The 23,482-nt window shown below is 38.7% G+C and overlaps 1 long non-coding RNA gene across 2 annotated transcripts in view; it reads right to left on the bottom strand.

The window, feature by feature from the left end:
- Window positions 1-598: 598 nt before the first annotated feature.
- LOC120530005 overlaps window positions 599-23,482 on the bottom strand; it is a 66,595-nt gene continuing 43,711 nt past the window's right edge. The window contains exon 3 of one of the 2 annotated variants that reach the window (XR_005633866.1): window positions 599-796. This is a non-coding gene — a long non-coding RNA (uncharacterized LOC120530005). Of the gene's footprint in view, window positions 797-18,774; window positions 18,982-23,482 lie in introns of those variants that run through there. The other variant, XR_005633867.1, reaches the window with a different exon arrangement.

Below are 23,482 nucleotides of genomic sequence, written 5' to 3'. Positions count from 1 at the left end.
CACCTCCGGGTCAGGGGCTATAAGGACGGTGCCTCAGTCCAGACACTGAGCTGTGCTGGGTGGGAGAGGAGCAAAGTGTCTGGGCGAGGAGGAGAGGTTATTGTGTTTGTTAAAGTAGTTTATTGTTGTAGTTAATGAGTAGTGTGGAAGGTGCTTGGTGCACTGGAAGAAAAGAAAATAAAAAGGTCGTGGACTGTTACCTGGTGTCTGGAGTTATACCTGAGGGTTCAAGGGTGCACTACTGCCCCTACTGCCACATATATATATATATATATATATATATATATATATATATATCTCGTCTATATATATATATATATATATCTCGTATATATATATATATATATATATATATATATATATATATATATATATATATATATCGTGTATATATGATATAGTATGTGGTTAGAGAAGACACAGTTAATCATATATCCTCCATGTCTTATGACCAGCAAGAAGCTTAGCAACCATAAACAATATGGCCATACAAAAATTATCACAAAATGTTAAGACCAAACAGAAAACAAAATGGCTTTACCAGAACAGTGATAAAAATTATAACAGATCCATGACAGTATCCTCCTAAGGTGTGGGCTCTGAATCCATCTATTCAGTTTGTTAGGATGACACATATTAAACCATTGTAGGAGATGTGGCGTAGAGACATGTGAAGTTGGTTATTATCAACTGGTCTTCTACTCCACACCCTTTCCAAAGCAGCAAATAACATGTCAATGCAACATGCCATCTCCATAGTATTCAGTATTTTGCTGTAGAAATCTCATTGTAATTCCTTGGAGGAAAAAAGAGAAAAAATAAATTCAAGATAGAAAAGAACTTCTACAAAAAGAAGCCAGTAAAAGGGGATCAGAAGATGTAGTCAAAAAAAGCTTACCATAAATTTCAAACCAAAGAACACTAGAAAGAAGCAAACACACTGGAAATTACCAACTGAAATCTCTTTTTTATGTGTCATGCCAATAACATTACATGACACTTCTTCTGCTGGGGGCATGTTTCAGTAAATGGGACCCATATCCTAGCCACAGCAACCCAAAACAGTGCTGCAAATGCATAAACAAACGGCACTGCAATAAAAGGAACACATCATAATTATTTGCCTAGAGACAAAACTTACCAAAATATCCACACAAGGAGATTCTCCGATGTCCAAAATGTAAAAATAAATTTGAAACAAAATTGCTAAAGATCAAGAATCATAGCACTCTTCATCGTCATCCACACATAATCATAGGTTTAGGGAGATATAGACAAGAAAAACAAAACATAAATACAGGCCATAGCCTGAAAAAAATGGAAGATGGAGTGGATCAAAAAATCTGTTACCTCCTTGCCCAGAGCCATGTTTTCAAAAAGGAACTCTCAGGGGGATGTCTCATATTTGCTGTCATACCTTCTGTCTGTCCCTGGGTAATATTTCTTGTCCCATTAGCAAAACATTTGTTAGAAATTCCAATTAGTTCTTTCTGAGAACTTGCTAATTCTTCAGTTAAACTAAGTAAAAAAAGACTTTACCAAATCTGCAGAAACAAAAATGGGTTTAATTTCACACTGACATTGAAATGGTGAGGCTATTGTCATCAACAGAGTCCATTAATATATTCAGTTAAAAAAATTGGAATGCAGAAAAATTATTGATATGTTAGAACATTAGAACAATCTAGACGAGAACAGGCCGTTCAGCCCAACAAAGCTTGCTGGTCCTATCCACTTAATTCTTCTAAACAACATCACGTCTAGTTTTGAAAGTCCTTAAAGTCTTAATGTCTACCACGGTACTTGGTAGGTTATTCCAAGAGTCTATGGTTCTCTGTGTAAAGAAAAACGTACTAATGTTTGTGTGAAATTTACCCTTAACAAGTTTCCAACTGTGTCCACATGTTCTTGATGAACTCATTTTAAAATAACAGTCTCGATCCACGGTACTAATTCCCTTCATAATTTTAAACACTGTCACCTCTTAATCTTCTTTTGATTGAGCCGAAAAGGCTCTGGTCTTATAATTTTTCTTCATAATTTATCCCCTGAAGCCCTAGAATGAACGTAGTCACTGTTCCCTAGACCTTTTCTAGCGCTGCTATGTCCTTTTTGTAGCCTGGAGACCAAAACTGCATAGAATACTCCAGATGAGGCCTCACCAGTGCGTTATAAACCTTGAGCACAACCTCCATGGACTTGTACTCTACATATTGTGCTATATAACCTAACATTCTGAACACTGTCTGGAAGTTGATAGCATAGAATCCAATATGACTCCCAAATACTTCTCTTAAAGTGTACTCTCAATATTTAGACCTCCCATTGTGTACTCCTGTGTAATACCTTACATTTACTGACATGAAATTTAATCTGCCACAAATCTACCAAGCCTGTATGCTGTCCAAGTCCTTCTGTAATGATTTAACAGATTTTAAAATTATCTGCCAATCCAGTAACCTTGGTATCATCTGCAGATTTAACCAGTATGTTACTTATATTACTATCTAAATCATTTATATATATTAAAAATAGCAGAGACCCTAGCACTGACCCCTGTGGAACCCCATTCTTAACATCAGCCAATTCTGATAGGGTTCCTTGCACCATAACCCTCTGTTTCCTGTATCTGAGCCAATTCTGCAGCCATCTACAAACATCACCCTTTACACCCACTTTTGTTAGTTTAATACTCAACCTCTCCTGCGGCATCTTATCAAATGCTTTCTGAAAATCAAGATAAATAATATCATATGCTCCACTTTGATTATATCCTTTTGTTGCTTTGTCATTGAATTCCATGTTTGTAAAACATAACCTCCCTCTTCTGAACCCATGCTGACTGTCCAGAAAAACTCCTGTACTTGTCATGTGTTGCCTACCCTTAATATTTCCTTCCATTTATTTTCCTGTGATGTACTTTAAGCTTACTGGCTTATAGTTGCTTGGATCTGCCCGGTCACCCTTTGTATATAATGGGGTAATATTTTACATTTTCCACTCCTTCGGAATCTCCCCAGTGCACAGTGACTTCGTAAAAATCTGTGTCAAGGGTTTAAATATGTATTTGCTAGCCTTCTTAAGAATTTGAGGGTAAATATTAGATGACGATGCGTAGAGCAGAATGGCATAGGAGGCGGAGAGTTGAAAGAGCCAGGAGGCGAACCTCATTTGTAGCTGACCCCTTTGGCTTTACAAGAAGACTGCTGAGAGAGAAGCGTAGTGGAGGTTTGGATTGCCCTAAGGAAGAGGTAGATCACTTCCTGTATAACACCCTGAGTGATCCAGACAGAAAGCAAGAGTTAGGGCTACAGACAGCTTTCTTGAAGGTACCAGCACCACTAGTTGAGTTCAACACTTTAGAACCCACCTGGAATGAAGTTCAAGAGGTGGTAACAGCAGCCAGAGCGAGTTCTGCTCTAGGTCCCAGTCAAGTACCATATAAGGTGTATAAGCGTTGCCCAGGACTCCTTCGAATCCTCTGGAAGATCCTCAGAGTGATTTGGCGAAGAGGGATCATCGCAGAACAGTGGAGGGAGGCAGAGGGCGTCTGGATCCCTAAGGAGGAGAATTCAACAAAACTGGAGCACTTTCGATCTATCTCACTTCTCAGTGTGAAGGGCAAAATCTTCTTTAGTATTTTAGCTAGAAGGATGGCAGACTTCCTACTGAAGAATGGTTATATTGACACATAGGTACAAAAGGGCGGCATTCCTGGAGTGGCAGGGTGCCTGGAACATACTGGAGTCGTCACACAATTGATAAGGGAAGCACGCGAGGGAAATGAAGATTTAGCTGTGCTTTGGCTGGATCTTGCCAATGCATATGGGTCAATCACTCACAAGCTGGTTGAGACGACTCTAGATCGGCACAATGTACCCTGTAAGATCAAGGGTCTCATTCTGGATTATTACAGTAATTTCAGGCTGAGAGTTACTTCAGGGAGCATTACATCAAACTGGCATCGACTCGAGAAAGGGATAATTACTGGCTGTACAATTTCTGTGATCCTTTTTGCTCTCACGATGAATATGTTGGTCAAGGCTGCTGGAACGGAGTGCAGAGGCCCCCTGTCCAAGTCTGGGATTTGACAGCCCTCGATCAGAGCCTTTATGGATGACTTGACAGTCACCACTACCTCAGTGCCTGGGTGCAGGTGGATTCTCCAGGGCCTGGTTAAGCTCATTTCTTGGGCGAGGATGAGCTTCAAGCCAACACAATCCAGGTCTATGGTACTGAAGAGAGGGAAAGTGGTGGACAAGTTTCGCTTCTCAGTGGATGGCGTAACAATACCATCAATTAATGAGAAACCAGTCACTAGCCTAGGTAAGGTTTTTGACTGTAGCCTCAAAGATACTGCGTCAATACAGACAACGATCAAGAAGCTGGAAGATTGGTTGTCGGCAGTGGATAAGTCGGGTTTACCTGGCAGATTTAAGGCATGGGTATACCAGCATGGCATTTTGCCATGGATTCTTTGGCCGCTGTTGGTGTATGAAGTGTCGATGTCTACAGGAGAGGCCCTGGAGAGGAAGATCAGCTGTCATCTCCGAAGATGGCTTGGCCTGCCTCGCAGTCTAACGAGTGTAGCACTATATGGCAGGAGTAATAAGCTTCAGCTTCCTTTCAGCAGTCTGGAGGAGGAGTTCAGGGTTCCTCGTATAAGAGAGGCCCTAGTCTACCAAGGCTCTGTAGATTCTAGAGTAACAGCAGCAGGTATTGAAGTGCGAACAGGAGCACAAGAGGGACTGGAGTTGGCAGAGTCTCGGCTGAGATACAAGGCACTTGTGGGTACAGTGGCAACGGGGCGAGCAGGTTTGGGAGCAATCCCAAAGCCACAGTACAACAAGGCTCAGGGCAAGGTGAGACGAGAATTGGTCCTAGAGGACGTCCGAGCAGGTGTTGAGGAGGTGAGGACCAGCAGGGCGGTGAGCATGCGGCAGCAAGGGGCATGGAAGAGGTGGGAAGGAGCGCTGGAGAGGAAGATCACCTTGAATGACATCTGGAAGGCAGAGCCACAGCGTATTAAGTTCCTGGTCCAAGCTGTGTACGACGTGCTCCCCAGCCCAACGAACTTGCATGTTTGGGGCAAGAGTGAAGTTCCAACGTGTCCACTCTGTCCTGGACAAGGGTCTCTGGAGCATATTCTGAGTAGCTGCCCATCTGCCCTTGGAGAGGGCCGATACCGTTGGCAACACGATCAGGTCCTAAAGTGTATAGCAGAGACCATTTCACAGGCAGTGGCCAACAATAAATATGTTGGAAGCCAGAGAAGAATTGCCTTCATAAGGGCTGGTGAGCAGGCGCAAGCAAAGCAAAAATCAATTAGCCTCCTTTCATCTTCAGCACACTGGGAGCTGCGGGTTGACCTGGGCAGGCAGCTCAAGTTCCCGGAATTTGTAACATCAACCTCATTGAGACCCGATATAGTTTTAACATCTGCATCGTCCAAGCAAATCCTTTTGTTGGAACTGTCAGTCCCATGGGAGGACCGCATGGAAGAGGCAAATGAGTGTAAGCGGCTCAAGTACCAGGAGCTCATTGAGGACTGCCGAAGGAAGGGCTGGAAGGCTTGCTGTGAGCCTATAGAAGTAGGGTGCAGAGGCTTTTCCGCTCGATCCCTGTGTAAGATCTTTGCCAGGCTTGGAATCACAGGAGCGGCAAAGAGGAGAGCCATTAAGTCCATCACAGAAGCCGCAGAAAGAGCCTCGAGGTGGATTTGGATCAAGAGGTCCGCAAAGTGGGCCAGTGCTGCTGGGATACAAGTTGGGGCGTGATCAACCCCAGCTGGGTCACCTGAGAGAGGGTGTCTGATCTTGAGAGACCCGAAACACCCGATGATCTTAGGAAACATCACTGATGATGTGTCCCAGTGCATCCAGAGATGTATCTAAGTACTGTACAGATGGTCTGGGTGTTTGGTTTGATTTTGGCCTATTTAATCTGAGCAATACATCTCCCTCAGCAATTTCTAAATCACTCAGTACTTCCTTAGTAGTCCAGTTTACTGCTGGGAGGTTATCCACTTCCTCACTTGTGAAGACATCAGAAAAATGCAAGTATGAAACATCCACTGTTTCACTGTCTGTATCTTTTAATTCCCCTTTAATATTCATGAAGCCTTGATGGTTTTTTACTACCAAAATACAGAAAGAATTTCTTCAGGGTTGTCTTTCGCCTTATCTGCTATATTCCGCTCCAAATGTATTTTAACATTCCTAATATCCTTTTTAATGGTTACCCTCATTTTCTCATATGCACTACCATTCACTTTGGAGTCATTAGTCTTATACGCCTTACACAGCTGTTTTTTCTTCTTTGAACCTTTGTTTTTAACTCTTTATTAACCCATGGTGGAGTTTTTAAAAATGTCCTATTAATTCCAAATTTAGGTATGTACAGTACCTGTCCTGAATTATATATAAAACATTTTAAAACTGTTCCACTGCTCCTTGGCTGTCTCCACACTTAAAAGATGATCCCTGTCTAACCTCCTTAGACTTGGCTGCATCTACTCAAAAATTGCCCTACCAAAGTTAAACTTAACAATTTTAGTCTTTGCATCTGCACTCTTACAAAACACTGAGAACCGTTTTTATATTATGGTCACTTGACACTAGTGGTTCAATCACCTCTACACCCTCTATACTTATTATTACAAAATACTAAATCCAGAGTTTTCACCCTGCGTTGGTGCTTTAACATACTGAATTAAAAACTCAAAGGTATAAGAAGAACCAGAATAACACAGACCTTTATTTTATATAATTCATTTGGGTGTAAACCAATGAACCAGACAAAGTAAAATGTATGTATTGATTGACACTGTATGTAAATTCAATAGCTTATAAAATGAACCTCTATTCTTTGTTTTCTTGGACCATTCTGACCATGCTGTAACAGACTGCTTTTGAAGAATGCTCCCTCCAAGGCATTTTGCTGAGAAGTAATTAAAAGATACCATGAACAGCTTTTCTTCTGCCCAATTACTGAATTGTCCTGTTAGAGGATGTTTCTTTCTTTAATAAGATGTTACATTTTTACCACAAATATCATAATTATGCTCTGCTATATACCACTCATTTTTTGTTGATAATTCTAGCATTAAGGCAAGTTATTTTAATGTGTTACTCCTTCTACATTTATATGTTGGGTTAGAATTTACATTACTACAAATTTTTATTTCTACGCTGTTGTTTGTTCCCCCATGTATAGTTTGTAGTAAAAAGCAGACACAAAAAGGTTTGGGGATGGCCACCCCATATACTGCAAAATAAAGAAAACACATCTTTCCAGGTGGAGTTCAAAATGAAACTGGTTAACTGAGCTTAAATATGGTGGATAAAAGGAAGAGGTGGAGTCAGGATGGCTGGAACAGGAACTAATGTGGAGGTGTGATGGATTCTGGGTATAGGAAATAATGTCATCAGTGTTAGCTGAAAGTGATGTCAACAGTGGGTGGACAGGTGATGATGTCATCAAGGGGCCGGGTCTTTGGGTGAACTGCAGAGGAACAAGAGGAGAGAGGATTAAGTGAGAGTGCCAACCCCTAGTCTAGCTGATGAATATCAGTATTTGAACCTCTTGACCAGGGTTGTCCAACTCTAGTTCTGGTGGACCGCAGTTAATTAGTGAGCCGTTTTTGCTGCTGATTAACTTGTTTTGCCTTAGTTTTAATTAACTTGACTCAGACCCCTCAGTTGTTTCTTTTTTCTTTAATGAACAGCCAAACAATCCCGAGGCACAAAATGAGTCACCACATGACCAGCTAACTTGAAAATAAAGAAAGGAGAAGGTCTCGGTTATGTCTGCTCAGGTCACCAAAACATCTTGACAGTGGTCTTAGAAAAATTAGAAAATCAACAGTCTGCTGTGGCAGAGCAAGAACAGCAACAAGTCATGATATTCAATAACGACTTTGACAGCAAGAATTGGCTTCTCATTAAGAAACTGGATGGAGTGAAAATGGCTGGAGTTTGAGGTTCCAATTTAGCTGGTCATATGTTGGCTTGTTTCACATCTTAATTCTGTTTCATTTCTTCATTAAATGGCAGCCAATCAATTTAGAGGACTGAATCCTTAAACAGGGCTATTAAAATGAAGGGAAAAGGAGTTAATTAGTAGTGACAACCGCTTACTGATTAGGAAAAGGGTTAGAATAAAAACCTGCGGCCACTGCAGCCCACCAGGACCAGAGTTGGACACCCCTGCTCTAAACTGTCCCCCATGTGCACGTGTGTGACAAGTTCTGAATGTGACCTGTCCTAAACTGCCTGCCCCGCCATTCTCTATTTTAAACAATCCTTAACTAACCTACTCATATGCCTCCCCAATACATTGGTGTCCCTCTGGTTCAGATGTAACCCATTGTGGTGGAACAAGTCCCAATGCCCCATAAACCCTATACCCTTCTACCCTGTATCAAGATTTGAGCCATGCATTAAGCATTCTAATATCCTCAGTCTTACCTGGACTGGTGCATGGCAAAGGCAGAACTTCAGAAAAGACTACCTTGTCAGTTGTGCTCCTCAGCCTGACACCCAATTCTTTTAATATGTACGTAATTCCTGAATATATATTTCTGTCTGACCATTACTCTGAGGATAACACCCAGAAGTAAGTTTCAATTGGATACCATCTTTTTTTTTATAAAATTACTTTCAATACTGTGATATGAATTGTACAGCAAAGTCGGAATTATAGTTGAAAGGAAACAATAAATTCTACAATAAATTAGTAAATAAACACTTTCATTAACACTTTCAACCAAAATGGAAAATGGGGCCTCAGCAACAATCAACGAGTAACTCACCATAATGGCACTGGCAATCAATATTTAAAATTACACCACAATATGATATTCAAATATTTCAACTTCATCAGGAATTAAGGTATGATGAAATAAATATTTATATCACATTCCTCAACCTTAGATAACCCAGAATAGCCATAATGAAGCTGGAGGAACTCCTCAGGAAAGTAAACAAAAATGAATAAATAAAATTAATAAAGAACACCAGTCATAATAGCCAGTAGAAAGTCATGTCCCCAAAATAAAACTTTCTTGTAGTTCCACTGGCATGAATTTCAAAGCTAAAACCACACAGTGTCCAGTGCGTTTATGCCTCCCTTTTTAATGAAATTGTTTAAATTATCATTGCCATCTTGCATATATCTCTGCATGTTTATAGGTACTATGTTTGTTGGCATAATGTGATGTGGAGATCACACGATGTGCTGTGTTATCACTCTCCACCTTTATTAGGATGGTACAGCTCAACAGCATGTATCTAGATAATTGATCAAAGATATATAAACAGATAATGTGAGAGAGGGACTGAAGAAAATGAGTGATTATTATATTGACTATGATTTCCACTTTTGCAATTTTTTTTTGGTATACAATATGGTTTAGTTACTTTGATTCTGTACTGGCTACAATTGTGATTGTTCCATAAACATTTTTTCCATTTCCTTGCTGGTTGTGAGTGCAATTATAACCTGAGTTCCTGTTTTACTTAAGTGCTTATTACAGGTAGTAAACCCTACAAACTTTTCTAGGTAATAATGCACTCAGACTCAATAGAGTTCCCACCAGTGTCAAATTGCCAAGATAACACATCAGCTTTTAATTTTCTTATCTGTAGTATGGTAGGAAATAGCAACATTAAATAACTGAAAAAAATTCACCTACCTGGTTTTGTGATCTATAAAGATTACAGTGAATGTTGTACCCCTTACAACAAGTGACATCAATCCTTAAAATGTAAATTCTAAAGGTAATAATTCCTTTTTTAAAATATTGTAATTTTTCTACTTTAAGGATACTTTTATGGAGGAAAGTCACATGGATGTAATTTTCTGGTAATGGTAAATTTCTGTGATAAAATATACCTCACTCCAATGTTTGATACAGTACATCCGTTCCCAATTCAAATGATAAGTACCTGCAAGGATATTTAAGAATTCAGACTACTTAAATTTCTCAAGGGTCCTTTTAGTTAAAGAAGATTTGGAGTTTTACAGTTTGAATGAAACTCCAGCTGTAATTAAACAAAAATTATTGAGCTTGTTTGTTAGTTATCTTCAATCAAGAATTGCTGTAACCTATTTGTCATCCATCTTTAATCCAGAACATATTTCATAACCTAGAAAAGTCACTGATGATTTATGAAAGTCACATTTCCTGAGTTTAACAAAGTTTATTTTCACTTGGATGAGCAAGGACTTCAAAAACATGTGCAAATGTTGCTTGTCACATTTTGCCCTTCCCTGAGCAATCCTAAAGAAGTCATCAATTGTCCCCTGTGTAAGGAATCCACTCAGAGAACTGCTCCCACTTGTTCTGTCTCCCTAGTTATTCTCTCTGAGATGGTAGATGTAAGATACAAACCTAAGATGTTGCAATTAAAAAATGACACGTTCTGCAGTTCAGCTAAAGAAATTTTCCCTTAACCAACTAAAGGTGTATGCACAAAAAGAATAAGATTTATAAAACTATGTACACCACATGCCACACCAAGTTCCTTTATAAATCTCAACTCAACTTTTAGCCATTCCCCATCACCACCTGTCAGTAACCATATATGGTGTAAAAACACCTTTTTTGAATATTAACAATCCAAGTGTCTGAGTGACCACTTTACTACAAACCATGAAAGAACAAAGGCAGAAAACAAAATTTAAGTGAATGTGAACTTGAGGTATTACTGACAGAAGTGAAGAGTCACAAAAAATATACTCTGCGGGATAAAGAAAAAATTAAGAGTGGGAGCAGCTGAGTGGAAAGAGGAACAGCAATGTCCCATCATGCAGTATACAGACTGCCACTAATACACAGCAAGAACTGCAATATATTAAGAACATTTTTATTGAACTTGTGATAAAATAAAATCTTTTTGCCAAGTAAACATCAATAGTGCAATACTATCCAAACCTCTGAATTGCTGTTGTGTTGATATCCAGAGGCTATCCATGGCTATCCACACAAGTTATCACAATGAGTGATTTTTTATTTTGACTATTGGATTCCAAACACTACAATCTATATTTTAAGGAATCAGTACTAAACATAACTGCAATCCTTACTTACCAAGAAACCAAACATTACACAGAGCATAATTCTAAAGACTGCTTCCCATGCTGCTATTTGATAAAATCAAAAGAATCATGGGTGTAACTGGGCCACCTCACAACAATGTTAATCAGACACATATGATCATCACATATTAGTTGCATATTAATTGAATGAAAGTGCTTTCTGTTTACAATAGCTAATTCATTCTGTGGTGGTGTCTTTATCAGAACATTTGTGCAGTCAATTGCACCGATTACATTAGAAATATCAACAGCTGCTGCAAGTTCCCTTTTGATCTCAATTTGCTCCCCCTGTGGTAGGGATATTGCATGGTTAGCATCTTAATTATACCATACCATGCAGATGGCATGACAGTGTAATAGCAAGGTTCCTAACTGGTCAACAAATACTCTACAGTTGTTAAAACCTATAACAGAACAGAGATTTATCCATGATAGTCTCTGTAATGTAGGTTCCAAATCAGCAAGCTACTCCAAGAGGATGGCCCTAGAAAGTCTGAATTAGTTTATAAGCCAGTCATCATCATTAGCCAAAAAATTGTGATCCCTGAAAATATGTTTTAGCCTGTAATTGTCAATATCCTCCAGAGAAGATAACGCTATCATTGCTAATCATGTTGACCAACAAACAGGACACCCTTTTCATAGACAAAATAGGCAAGCTACATACTCAAGCAATTGAAACGTTGCTGTTAGGTGTCATCGAGTGGATTCCAACTCATAGTGACTCTATTGATGACAGAATGAAGAACTGCCCAATCTTGTGCCATTCTTACAATTTCTGACAGGTTTGACCCCATTGTTGCAACCACTGTATCAATCTATCTCGTATAGTGTCTTGGTCTCTATCATTGTCCTTCCACATGGCAGGGTGTATCATCTACATATTTCAAGTTCTTAATCAGTCTCCCAATCTTGATGCCACATTCTTCCTCAAATACTCTGGGTTCTTCGATTATTTGCTCAGCATATAGGTTAAACAAGTATGGAAAAAGGATACAACCTTGATGCACACCTTTCTTGACTGTGTTTCCCTGTTCTGTTCAGACAACTGCCTCTTGATTCTATATCCAGGTTCTGTATAAGCATAATTAAATATTCTCGGAATTCCCATTTTTCTAAATGTTGTCCATGATTTGTTATGATCTACACAGTGGAATGCCTTTGTGTAGACAATAAAACACAAGTAAATGTTTCTGGTATTCTCTGCTTTTAACAAGATTCATCTGACATCAGCGATGATATTCCTCATTCTATGTCTTCTTCCAAATTTGACTGGACTTCTGGCAGCTCTGTCGATGTATTGCCGTACAGTAATCCCTCCTCGATTGCGGGAGTTGCGTTCCAGACCCCCCTGCGATAGGTGAAAATCCGCGAAGTAGAAACCATATGTTTGTATGGTTATTTTTATATATTTTAAGCCCTTATAAACTCTCCCACCCTGTTAACATTATTAGAGCCCTCTAGACATGAAATAACACCCTTTAGCCAAACGATTAAACTGTGCTCCATGACAAGACAGAGATGACAGTTCTTTCTCACAATTAAAAGAATGCAAACATATCTTATCTTCAAAAGAGCGCCATCAGGAGCAGATAATGTCAGAGAGAGCGCTCGCTAAGAAAAGCAAACAATCAAAAAATCAATACGTGCTTTTAAGTATACAGAAGCACCGCGATAAAGCGGCATTTTGTAGAGGAGCCTCCGTGTCATCTGTACAAACAGCCCCTCTGCTCACAACCCCTCCATCAGGCAGAGAGAGTGAGAAAGATAGAGAGAAGCAAACAAGAACCGCGCGGGAAGCATATCTTATATCAGTGATGGCGAACCATTTAGAAACCAAGTGCCCAAACTGCAATCCAAAACCCACTTATTTATCGCAAAGTGCCAACATGGCAATTTAACCTGAATACCACCTAAAACTGAACACCAGCATAACCAAGGAGCTGGTGGTGGATTTTAGGAGGCCCAGGCCCCTCATGGACCCCGTGATCATCAGAGGTGAGTGTTTGCAGAGGGTACAGACCTATAATTACCTGGGAGTGCAGCTGGATGGTAAATTGGACTGGACTGCCAATACTGATGCTCTGTCTGTCTATCTATCTACTGAGCTTTTAGTTTAGAAAAGTAAATCATACATTAACATCTTTTGTCTTAAAAGAAAAACATAATAACAGAGCTTTCAATGATACAAACAACTTTTTGTTGAAAGGTTAAAGTTTGCATTCGGTATGCTTTTGAACAATTAATGTGCTTTTTGCTGTTGTATGCATGCTGATAATTTGTCTAACCTTGGCTCATACTTTGTAAGTTTGAGAGCAACACATGCAGCACTCAGGTCATCTGTTAGTCTGTTTCTGGTGTCAGATTTGATTTAATTCAAAGCTGAAAACAGCTGCGCACAAGCATAAGATGTTCCAAACAAAGTAAGGAAAACAATCTCAAGTGCCTTCATTGACTTAAGATTATTTGGCAGAGAATTCCACACTTTAAGGATTTCATTTTCATAACTAACTGTGCTGTCCTTTGTCATCCCTTCGATCCTCTCAAGTGTTTCACGCAGGTCTACCCTATTAAGCTCCGCCCCCAGAGCTTCTATTATATATTACGGGGTCGTGGATCAGGTGTGGCGATTAGCAGCTCCCGGCAATAATTACAGATGCGGACAACTCCTCACCTGTGCGCTTAAGCGGGACTGCCCGCATCACAAAGCTCCGGAAACCGCCCCGGCCACTCTACCATAACTCCCTTTAAGCCGCGAGTGCGGTAATTATCTGTTAAAACTGGCCTTTTCAATTTTGAGCTGTGGACCCGCTATACCACATCCCTCCAACCCCACCACGGGAATCACAGACTCAAAAGGCTGCAGTCCGTGCCGCACCCTCAAGCAGCATGTGTGCCGCCCGCCTTACCCCAGACAGGAGAGGAAGGAAGCGCTCCCATTGGGCTGCTGGGCAGAGGGGCGGGTGATGTGAGAAAAGTCCTCCGCGCGTGAAGAGGGGGAGCGGTGAGGGGAGCAGCCCGGCCCCGCATTCCTCTGGCTTTATAGTAACGAACTCTGTGCTCGGGCGACGGCGTGCGTGCCCACTGAGAGGGCTCTGAGTGCCCCCTTTGGCACGCGTGCCATAGGTTCGCCACCACTGTCTTATATCATTGAGGAGTTTTAGTTAATATGTAATACACGCTCTGATTGGGCAGGTTCTAAGCCATCCGCCAATAGCGTCCCTTGTATGAAATCAACTGGGCAATCAAACTGAGGAAGCATGTAACCTAAATTAAAAGACCCATTGTCCAGAAAGCGCGAACCAGCGAAAAATCCATGATATATATTTAGATGTGCTTACATTTAAAATCCGCGATAGAGTGAAGCCGCGAAAGTCGAAGCGCGATATAGCGAGGGATTACTGTATCCAATTTTGAACTGCTCATATGAAAATTCAAGTTTAAACTGAAGCAAATTAAAACAAATCAACAAGAGCCAAAATATGACCTTGAGCATATATCACGTGAATTCAGAGATCACCTTAAGAAAAGATTTGGTGTGTTGTGCACAAACAATCGAAGACCAGACGAGTTATGGAAAGACATAATACATGAAGAAAGCAAAAAGTCATTACAAAGTAAGAGAAGAAACAAAACAGTAAAGTGGATGTCAGAAGAAACCTTGAAAATTGCTTTTGAACACAGAGAACCCAAATCAGAAGGAAAAAAAGGAGAAAGTTAAAGACATGAACAGAAAAATTCAAATTCATCTTGAAAGGATAAAGTAAGATATTACAATGAAATACGTAAAGAATTGGAGTTGGAAAGCCAGAAAGCAAGAACATGCTCATCATTTTTCAAGCTGAAAGAATCCTTCACTATTTTGATTCAAGGTTTGAATTTCTCCTTCACTTCTAAGAGTGAAATAATAAATGAAGCAGGAGGTATCAAAAGAAGATGGAAGGAATAAAGGGTGGTCTAGATCTAATTATACAGATCCACATCATCTGGATGACTTTGATTTACGATTGGACGATTCCAGTTCAGCGCAAAGACGATTCATTATGTCGTCAGTTCGCACATTTCTCAATTGTCTGGGATTTTTCGGGTGATTTTCTATATAACAAACTTAAGTTATAGCGTGATGAAAATTGCATAATTAGATCTGGACAAATCTATATACAGATTCATTATACCAAAAAGAGTTGGCTGATGTTCAACCATTTCCGGTGGCAGAATATGATCAGGAGCCAAAGGTACTGAAGGATAAAGTTCAAGCTGCCCTGAAGATATTGGCTAAAAACAAGTCCCAAGGAATTGATGGAATATTAATTGAAATTTTCCAACAAATGGAAGCAGCTCTGAAGGTGCTTACTCATCTATAGCAAGAAATGTGGCCAATCGACTGGAAGAGGTCGACATTTGTGCCAATTCTAAATAATGGCGATCCAACAGAATTTGAGAATTATCAAAACGACTGTCATTAATTGTACACATTATTAGCAACATTGAAGACAGCAGATGGACTATGTCAATTCCTTGTGATATAATTCGTTCAAGAACATCAGAATGTGACTTACACATCATTGAAATGTGCATTGAAATAAGATTTACTTTTATTTCATTGTCCTCCTGGCTGGAATTACTAAAATACCAACATCAAAAAAGTCTGTGTAGGACTCGAAACTGGCCCTACCTTAAAGCCAGTTTCCACAACATTTGCGTGTGAAATGGCATACACATGATTCAGAGTGTAAGTTTTATACATCCTGGCTTTGTAGCTTTGTGACGTGGCTTTCCTATGGCGAGACTCTCTTAGCCTCCCTGCACATGTCACTTGTTACACTGGGATTACATGGCTCTACTCTCACATTCTACTTGATATGCTGAATTTTGGAATTTACTTTGTTCCAAACAGCTCTTTTGCTGACTGCATAATATCCCACAAAGTGTCAATTTGAAAAGATGAGTGCTACAAAATGACCTCTGTTTTAAACATACACATAGGGTGTAGTGTAATAAAAATGGTACACAATTTATGAGTTTTGGACAGCATTGCACTTTTGGGTTTAGAAAGCATAAAATGTGACACTTCACTATCTTGTAATTTATTTACTAACCAAGGACTTTGGTTTTAAAATATATTTTGAAAATAATAAGAGAAAATTGGTGTTGTGTGACACATGCTTTGTTCAACATGTTCCAAAATTCTACTGAAGCTGTTATGCAGATTTCATTATTTAAAGATTGCTGACAATATTTCCAAGTTTTTACATCTAGGATATTTCTTGGCAAACTCTAGCATCATATATTTTGCATTCATACTATCTTCAACACAAACTCTATATTTTCAAATAATAAAAAAAACAATTGACCATAAATCATAACAAAAAATGTATCTGACACTGACATATTACATGAACCTTACAACTCTGACTTCCATAAACACCCTTGCAAATGTGGAGAATGTATTCCACTGTACTGAATCAGTATTTGGTTCTGAGCAGTAACTACTGTATCTAACTCTAAATTCAATATTGATCTACACCTATCCTTTCATTTTCAGCTTGACATATGTGTGAATCCATGACTTGTCATAGAGAAAACAAGAAAATCTCATACTATTTTTATATCGATTGTTCTTTGCATGTAAAATTTCTTTTTGGACATTTCCATGCATAAAATGAAACTGCAACTCTTCAACCTGTGAAAGAAAATTTAACTGCTTGCAAGCTACTAAGGATTAAAAGCTGTTTTATTATATTGGCAGGTTATTCATACAGGCGTCTGTCATAAGACAAGGTGAAGTAAGCTGAACCAGGGTAACTTTCTTCTTTAGGAATGCATCTGTTAGACACAGGAAAGATGACCTTTCCTTTTTTGGGGCCCCTCTTGACACATACACAAAAAAGAAATGGTTGGCTGATTTGATGAAATACTTAAATGCATTTTCATAAGTGATGGGGAGGGAGAAAAATTAATATTAAAAGCCAATTGAAACCAGGAAACTTTGCTCTTCTGCTTTGCAAAGCATGAATCCATGTACTCATCTCTGACTGAATAAAGACTGATTGATTGAACTATTCCTGTCTTCCTCGGGGGTTACTCCACAAACCCTCCAACCTAGTGGCTGTGTCAGAAACAAATACAGTAGATGACTTCAATTTTCACACTGTCGTAGGGATGGTGATTTGTTTATTTTTTTTGGTGGGGATCTTAGGAACACACCCAGCCTTGGCCCAACTTGTACTACTCACATATGGAGACACGAAATACAGCAAAGTGTTCCTTTTGTTCATCACCCTTTGAGATTGGTTATATTTAGATGTATACAGAATATAAGAATATATAACATAGACATTGGCATTTTGGAGTTTGCACATTTAACTCAAGTCAGTGCGGTTTTTAATACGAGTACTCTAGTTTGCCTCTCACATCTACAATGTGTATATACTAGGGTTAATTGGCATCTCTAAATTGACCCAATATCAGTGAGGGTTAGGATAGATTCCGGCATGGATTATGCAGATTCAGACAAAGGGCAGATGGATACTTATTACAGTATTTAATAAGACTAAAAGCCGCAGAAGTCAAACCAAGTAAGGTCAAGTGGCTTTACTGTCATATCATACAATGTTCACCAGGATCATGCTGCAATATATACAGTACATTAACACAGGACAAGTGCAAGACAGGTAAAGAACTGTGCTATACAATAAATAAATAAATTGTAAGTGAATAGATGGTAATAATTTGAAATAAATAAATAATAACAATAAGTATTAATAAAAAAATAACAGTTAAGAAGTGTATCAAATGTATTCCATGTAAATAAGCTACTAAGAGCAGGTCTGAGGGTAGAGGGACAGCACAGAGTTCAGAGTTCAGATAGCCAAGAGGTGGAAGCTTTGCAGAACCTGACAGACCTGGTTTGGATGCTACAGTCACTCTTCTTGCTTCAGTCCCTTCTGCCAGATAAAAGTGGGACAAAGAGACCATGGAAGGGGTGGGATCATTCTTCCTCAATGCTGTAAGCTTTGAAGATGCAATGCTTTAAAAATGTCTTTACAGGAGGACAAAGAGGATCCAGTGATCTTTCCTGCTATGTGCAATATCCATTGTAAGACCTTATAATTTGATCTGATGACCATAGGTGGCAGATGCTTTAAACTTGTCCCAATCCATGTGATAAGAACAGTCCTTCAGGTGCTTACAGAGCTCCCCCTGGTCACACCCTGAATTATTTGAGAATTGGTTTGGACCATTTAAGCTGGGTTCTGTATGCAGGCAGAAGCACAACACAGAAAAGATTAGCACTTCCAAGAATCTGTCAACAGAAGGTTCAGTTTGTTCTCTCCCCTGGTTTGTAAGTTCACATGTTGATAAAGTTGGGGAGAACTGTCTTCAAGTTCACATGATTAAAATCTTCAGCCACACTAATAAACCCACTGGGACGAGTGGTTTGCAGCTCTGTAACAGTTGTGTATACTCAGTACTTTTTCAGAATTATCTCCCAGAGGGATTAAATATAACTTGTGATCGCTACATTTATCTGTGTGTTAATAATTTTATATGTTTTGTGGTGCATGATATAAAGAATTTAGAGATGACATTATATGTATAACAGTTTTTTAAAAATAGATGCAAGTGTATTTATAAGAATAAAAACATTTTCAAGTGCCTCTGTTTGCCGAGTTTCTTATTTTAAGGAAGTTTAACATGGTAGTTGTACTATAAAGCAGATGTACTTGCTAAAACGAATGTTATGCACATCTAGTTTTCTTCATCCATCGTGCCAGAACTCCTGTTGCTATCACACAAGAGAATGGGTGGAGTTCCTGCTCTTTGCAAGGCTGGAAAGTGAACAATTGCCATGGATGGCGTGATATAACTGTTTTCTTACTAAAGAAATAAATTTTAAAAAGAAAGGAATTCCAAGTTACACAACTTAACTCTGTTGAATAATCCAAGCCAAATATTTTACCAATTTTCATTATTTCTATGTGCAATCCAAAGCAAAATAATACTTTAAAAAGTCAAAATTATACTAGGTAAAAATGCATTCCTGAAATCCAGAATCCCAATCACTCTTCTGGCTTATAGTTCCATATACTTTTAGCTATGTCGTTTTCCCAGAGTTATGCTAAAGGCAGATTTATATGTGACCTACTGATCTCCTAAAGATGGAAAAGAGTGGTTAACGCAGGCAGTCACCCCACAATCGTTTAGCAATTAGTTAAATTGTAGTGCAAAACAAAATTCACAAAGAAAAATACAAGATCTAAAATCTGTAAACTTAGCAAAGTCATATTGCATACTATAAAAGAAGTACACTGAGGCTATCAGTCTTATTATTTGTTCAAATTCATACAATAATCTTCTTGGCCTTTTTCATTTTTACCAAAATCTAGTCACAAAAATAATGTTCATGAACTCCTTTTTATGTTAGTTCTACATCTCTGTGTTTAGTTTAGATTTAGATTGGTTTTCTTACTAAATTCCAGGAAATCAGAATGTAGGTCTTGATGCAGTAATAAATCCACAAATAATGGCAGACTATTCCAGTTTATATGCCCATACAAGCTAACAACTGAAAAGACTTGCTACTACATTTATATAAATTAAATCACACAATTAAATGTCTACATTTCATCATTTATTACTCAAACATGAAAAACATTTCTATTTTAACAATATGTTTACATAGATTGTTGTAGACACAGAACACACATGAAATGTATGTGATCCAAATAATGATCTATTATCTAAAACTACTTCACTCCAAAATAATCAAGGCTTAAGTTGGGGGAACTTCTTACCCGTTCTGTGGCAGTGGGAGGAATGGTATAGCTTGCTGCTTGTGCATATCAACACATTCACAAGACAAAAGATGCTGATGGACAGGTGCAAAGGGATTTAAGGTGGGCTGGATTTACAAGTTTTTTTGTAGGCTTTGGTAATTCTAGTGTTAACTGTCCCTATGTTTTTTCTTTACTCTGTAACCTAATACACTTCTGTATGACACTCAGATGGTGGGCAACGACTTGTCTTTTTATGGCAACTTTAATATCAGACCACTTTTTTTTATTTCGGGCACAATGCAACTTTCTGAACTTGAATTTTCAGTCAGCTTCCATTTGTTATACTACTGCTTAAATCACTAAATAGCATGTATTTCCTTGCCTCCACTTGGTATTTGCTGAAATTCTATTTTCCCTGTGCTTCTGCCATTGTCTTTTCACAGAGCGCTAAACTTAAGGGGCTATTTATATTTATGTTGATTTGCATATTAAGATATGCAAAATTCTGGGAGGAGTTGGGGTGGGATGGCAGGCGTGTGCACGAGCATTACTTTTCACGCTGACCAGAATTTATGTAGCAGAAGTGCGTGGAAGTTGCCGTACAGATGGTTTTCTGCATCTGAATTTTTGTGTGCATCCGTACATTTCCACTGTTGTTCGTACGCCATGTTTTAGTGTGAATTCTACGCACGACTTGGCAGACCTTCACCAGTCTGCCAATCTAGAGATGCCTTAATGCAGACAGGCTGACCCCAGCCTCAATTGGAAGACTTCAAGGTCTACTCAGGTCCAACAATGGGATACATTGTTTTAATAGTTCAAAAATACTTTCAAATGTCCCAAATATAAAAAAATGTCCTCTGAGGAAACCGTAAAAAAATCCTGGCTGAAAGGACCAGGCCCTGAAAATTTTATTTAAAAAAAAATAAAAAAATGAAAGAAATACAAAGGAAAGGCAGAAATAATGAAGAAGTATTTGCCTAGAACGGCAATCTAAAGAAAACAACTCTAAATCTATGATGCAAAAGTATAATCCAACTACCAGTAGAAGAAAAAAAAATGCAGAAAATGGATCTCTGCTCCAGAGATTCCAAGGACACACTACTGGGACCATCATCTCAACCTCAGTATTTTTATGGTAGGGATGGCAGCCAAGAAGATTTGAGTGGCACATTGGGAGATGGATGTAGTCAAAACAGGCAAAAGTTCAAAACCAGGAGACAAAGGGAAACTCAATTGAAGATAAAATGTGAAGAAAAAGTGAGGGTGTAATATCGTAGTGAAAATGTCTCACCAGAAAATACTAGAAAAAGTTTCTGAAGTATTCAGAGTTCACAAAAAATGTTAATTTGGAATCAAAACAAAGCAATGAATCTAAGCTCAGATGATGGAATCAGATTCCTTGACTATTAAAATTCCAGGGTGGAGTTTTTAACTAATCAAATAGACACCAAAATACCAAAATTATTTAAATAATACACAACATATAACTACTAAATAATAAATAAATGTAGCAAAATTAAGATGAATTACACAAAAGCAAAAAAAAGTGAAAAATTATAATTCAAACAAAACAACAACTAAAAAGAACAATAAAATAGAACATAAACATAAGTTAGAGAAACAAACCCTGATAACAGGCAGTGATGCAGTTCTCATACGTGACGTGATGTGGGTGTTTTCTCACTTAAGTGCACAGATGCCGGGAGCTGCTAATTGCCACACCTCTGCCAAGTCCCCATTATAAATATCAGAAGCTTGATTGCGGAGAAAAGAAAAAAAAGATTGAAAGAAATAATGGAGGGTAGAGGAAGAAGAAAGGGAAGCTGAAAGCGACGGAGCTGATGTGAGAGCAGGCTCGCTATAATAAGCAGTGGCAATTGGGAAGTGAGCCTTAGTAGAGTGTTTGGCCAGCACTCGGGGCAGAAAGTAATGGTCGCTCCTGCTGAGTGCTTGAGAGGAGCAGGAGTGACCAGAAATTGGTTGGTTTGAACCATAAGGCAGAGGAAGGCAGTGGAAGTCAGAGGCTTGGGAGGTGGAAGCCCCAGCGTAAGCACCCTGGTCACTGGAGGAACTCAATTCTCAGTTTGGCGGAGCCCTATGGAACCAGGGACCAAAAGGCTTCCAGACCAATGGGAGAAGTCAGCTGCAGGCAGGGTGACTCCCCTGGTGCACAGCCCAGATGGGAGAAGCAGGGGAGCCAACAGCTGAAGGCGGCAAAGGGTTTTGTTTTTAAAGGACTGCTTCCAGCCAGTATTTTAATCTCGTTTTTAAAGAATTTATTTATTGGATTTTAACCTCCACATTTTCACTGTTTTTAATGAATAATTTATTTATTGACATTTCGAAACACTGCACTTATTTTGGGATTTTGTTTGGATTTGTTTTGTTGGTTTTAAAAAAAGCAATTTTGCACATCTCCCCTTGATTCATTTTGTTGTCCTCAATGCCCAGCTCATCCAGTTACATTACTGATGGTGTCGGGTTCAAGAGCTTCCAAAAAGGAAGAGGGAGCATGGAGCAAGAACCGGCATCGTCACAAAGAGTTTTTTTTTTTTTTTCCCAAGAATCTGGTCTTAGATGACTAGAAATGTATAGCACATATTATAGCATCGTGGTAGTGACATCATGACAAGCGACTGCTGGGAACCTCATCACAGAAATAGGCGTGTCATTTTACCAACCAGTCTCCACAATGACGGTGTTCACAGGGAAAACAAGATGGTGCTGTGGGAGAACATGAATCGTTTTTAACAATATCAAAAAATATAAGAAACAAATTAATATTACCAATAAATTCCTTGGCCTCAGAAGCTCTGAAAACAAAACTCAAACAAATTTTAGTGGACCAAGGGGGAGTTAGGAAAAAAAATACTTTAAAATCGTAGGCCATATCATGACAATAGGAAAACAGAATCCTAGAAGTTTATCTCTTTGAGGCGTATATTACTTCCAGGAGTAAGAGGGCATTTCTGCTAGCTTAAATAAATAGGAAGAAGAAATCATATAATTAGTGTAGTGGCAGGTTTGAAGACAAAAAAAAAGGAAAGTGTTTTATGGGCACTAAGAAATGAGCAGCTATGTTTGAAATTGGAAGAAAACTTGACATTGGTCATTTTTAATCATTTATGAGGAGGGAAGAGCAATTGTGTATAAAAGGTTTTCTGACTTGCAGAAGGTAATCCAATCCCCAGACAGAGTGAACTGGTGAACCATAGGTTTAATTTGTTGTGGATCTTGTTGGCTTTTTAATAATTATTCCTTGCTGGCATGGGTTCCTCTTACATCAGAAAAAAAATTACTAAAAAGAACTGAATGGGACCCTTTGATGTGTGTACAGTTTTGAACTTCGAATGTGTGTAATTATTATTATTGTGTAATTACGTTTATAATTTATTAATGTCTCCTGATTGTTAAATGTAAACTTTTGCTTTAAAGTTTATATTGTTTCAACTGTATTGTGTTTGATTATATATAATCAAAGGAGTTTAGCTTTTATATGATTTCATCGCAAGAAAGCTAAGAAGTAGCGGGGTTTTCTTTTTAGTCAAGGAACGGTTTGAAAAAGAGGTGTACAAGAAGTAACAATTTGTGATCTGGAA

This window comes from Polypterus senegalus, chromosome 5 (assembly GCF_016835505.1).
Source record: "Polypterus senegalus isolate Bchr_013 chromosome 5, ASM1683550v1, whole genome shotgun sequence".
NCBI classification, from domain to species: Eukaryota; Metazoa; Chordata; class Cladistia; order Polypteriformes; family Polypteridae; genus Polypterus; species Polypterus senegalus.
The sequence above is the reverse complement of the archived record's forward strand: the minus strand, read 5'-3'. Positions and strand labels throughout refer to the sequence as shown.